This window comes from Schistosoma mansoni (assembly GCF_000237925.1).
Source record: "Schistosoma mansoni, WGS project CABG00000000 data, supercontig 0204, strain Puerto Rico, whole genome shotgun sequence".
NCBI lineage: Eukaryota > Metazoa > Platyhelminthes > Trematoda > Strigeidida > Schistosomatidae > Schistosoma > Schistosoma mansoni.
In genome coordinates, this window is record NW_017386077.1 from 146277 (window position 1) to 150066 (window position 3790).

Sequence of the window (3790 nt, forward strand, 5' to 3'; positions counted from 1 at the left end):
TTGTTTCTTCCAACTCTTAACGTTTTCTTCCTCAATGGTTTTCAGAATATCTCACTTGAAACGTCTTGATGGTAGTGTCGTCCGGTTTCATGCGTCTTGATTATCTTCGAAAATACAATTCTAATTAGAATTCACTCATCCGTATTCGGAAATGAAGCGAAAATTGTACTGAAATATTTTAGATGTGTAGGAAACGTTTCTGGGAATGTGTAAGGTGACAATGTTGTCTCATGTTAATACTCATGAAAGCCCTTAAAGTAATGTCGTAATCTATTTCGTTCCTTAAGAATTCATTGTTTTATTTAAGTTAAACAGGACCCTTGTGTAGCAAAGTAGACTTTAGTCATCTGACGGTTGTTTGCCGTAACTCCCTGGTATTGTATAGAGCTTCAGACATGTTGCTTAGATAAATGTGTTGATGTTGTAACAAACCTTTTAAGTGAGTTTGGTTCAGTGAGGCTGGAAAAGTATTGTCCAACTAGAACCATTGCTCATAATCAGCTAAAACAAGATTTTTAGCAAGTAAGTGTAAAATTAGTTCGCATGTGCCTGTAAGAATATATCACGAAGTCCCTCCTTTTTAGTTTTTCACTTGTAAAATTCCTTCGTGCTTTCTATATGTGTCAGTGTAGGGTTGTGGAGATCGTTGAGTTTTGATTGAGATCTTGAAGCGATCAATGTTAGATCATCACTGATTGTATTGTCGTGTTTATATGAATCAATGATTTCTTTGTAATAAGGACTGTTTTGATTTTGAATTCCAAATACAGTACATTCGTTCGTGCTCATCTAATACTTCTTGATTAAATTGGATTATTCCTGGAATTACTAGTTCATACTATAATTCAAATACTCTTTAACATCACATTGACGTCGCGATGGGGCCTGTGATGGATCGGTTGCATATACATTTAGATTTTAATGCTTTTGAGGATTACATGGAGAAGTTAGAAATCTGGGCTATGACCAAGGAAGATATTGAGGATGTTAATATTGTGGTTCAATTCCTTACATTCATTGGAAAAGAAGCATGCAGCTTAATAAAGACTTTGGCATTTCCAGACAAGCCGATTTCACTCCCTTTTGCAACTCTCAAGGAACTACTGTTGGACCATGTGAAGCATACAAATTTCAAATGCGGTAAAGGAGGAAAATTCGATGAAATGACTAGTCAGAACATCAGGAATTCCACTATTTTACTACGTCGTCGCAGTTCAATACGTAATGAAGGTTATTCAGATAACAATCCATAGAGTTGTGAAATAGTTCACGAAGATGAGCACAAGTTTGGTAAATGCTTGTTCTATGACAAGTTTCACCCATGTAATTCATGTATATTTCGTTATTCCGAATGCTTTAAATGTGGTAAAACTGGACACATTCAGTCAGTTTGTAATACCATGGTTCATTTCGCTGAAACTAATGCTAAGGTGGATGTTTCTAATGATCACTTATCTTTATCCAAGACTTCGAGAAGTGGTATAACGTCACATAACAGTCCAGAGTTGAATGAAACTCAGAATCATTGAGAGACAAAAGTTTCTAATCAACGAACTTCTTATCGGATTTCTCATGTTATTGTACCAGATATGGTTTGTCGTAATAATTCACATAGTTCTGATGAAATGTCTTACAACTCTGAGAATAATATCTTGAATGAGTCAAACCGTAATCAAAAACTGGATTCAGTTTTGGTAGATGTTGATTTTTCTAATGATCCATTATTCTTTAATGAAACTCTTAATAAATTTGAGGGAAATATTTCAAAAGAATCAAATCCTGACATCATATCATATTGTAGTGTCGGTTGATATGTTAAGCTCATATACTTTATCCTAGCTTCTAGACATGCCAGTTCACCTGCCCATCATGAGTCACGTTTTGACCTTGTTAATTATTCACTTATCAACCCTGAATATATTTATATGAGCGTATAGGTGTGTATACTTTTCATCTTATTCATTACATGTTTGTAACTTATTCTTATCTAACTGTACATATTGATTAACACTTGATTAAAGCGAGTTGGCTTACCTTCCATCTCCAACGCGTGTCATTTTTTGCTCCGCCAGCTGATATTTGTCCATGTGCTAATAGCTTTCTGGCTTGCGTTATTTGACAATAAACTGTAGATGCCGTTTCTCTTTGCCTTCTGATTTTATACACTGTTAAGATTTGTATTATAACGGTTATCGAGGTGAACGGTTAGGGAAGCACGGCGCTACAGAATTGGCGAGCCTGCTAAGCAAGCACATACCAGAATTCGCAAACTCTACGTACGAACACGAAGTCGAATTTATGATCTTAGCGTGCGAAGACGAAACAATTTGCGACGATATAATCCCATGGATTTCTTAAAAATAGATCTTGTATGACATGTCACTTTAACTTCTTTAATTTAGTTTATTCTCTTCGTAGCCAAGGATATCCAGTATTAGTGCTATACCTGGACATTTTTAAGGCCTTCGACATGGTCAACCACCAAATTTGCGTAGGTAAACTCGCATCTTATGGTGTCCTAAACCCGTTGCTTGGTTGGTTTGATTCCTTCCTCAGTAATCGACATCAGATAGTCAAAATCAACTCTTCATTCTTGAACGCCGTCGCTGTGAGAAGTGGGATAATACAGGGTAGTGTCTTAGACCCTTTGTTCTTTTTAGTTTTTATTAATTATATTTGTGAGTGTTTTTGTGTGGGTATGTCCCTTTTATGTGCAGATGATCTTAAAGTAGTGTAATCGTTTTCTCCACATTAGCCGAGCAATATTCAAAATTGCATCAGCACGGAGCATAACAAGGTAGCACAGTGGTGCTTGAAATGGCAACTCGAGCTTAATACAGCTAAATGTGGATAGCTATGCTTCGATGATACATCACCCAACCTCGATCTTACCATAAATGGTGAAATGTTATCTAGGTTACACACGGTAGTAGACTTAGGACTTAGGTACTCCGACGACTTGTCGTTTGCAGAGCAGATAATGAAACAGACTTCTAAGTCTCAACGCCTTATAGGTTGCATAACTCGGAACCTTTATAACAACGAATCACGTATTTTAATGTACAAAGTTTGTGTTCGACCACTCCTCGGATACTGCGCGTTTATTCTTAGTAGCGCGCGCAAAAAGGATAAATTAAGGCTGGAATCAGTAGAGAGACGATTAACACTTCGTACTCTTGGAACTAATTGCACGTTGACATATAATTCTAGGTGTAATAAACTGGAAATAACCATAAAGAACAACGTTCATAAATCGTCAGGCTATCCACTTAGGAAAAAAATTAAAAGTTCTCTGCTGATACATCGAATTGCTGTGATACATGTCATAAATAAACTACCACCAGCAAACATAAAACAATCTTATATCACATGTTTGCTCTCTACATCAAATGTTGATATTTATATCAAATTGATCATGCCTATAAACTGGCGTGAATTATGTAATTATTATTTTCAAAATATATTATTATTATTTCGAAAATTCGACGCGCTCTGTTTCTATTCGGATTATTATCTGAATTATAATCATAATTGTGGATTTATCATATCACAATTTTAATTACACGTACATTATCTCGCAAACATTATTGAACTTAACGATAATTTTCATATTAAATAACGATTATTCACAAACAATTGATATAGTAGTACATTTTAGTAAGTTCGTTCTGTGTTATAAATTGTACCACTTGTTATTATCGTTGCTTACATCGGTTCATCTCTCTCTAAGACAATTACGTTATATTCGCAGACTATATAATTTTTATAAATGTCTTTAAACAACGACACA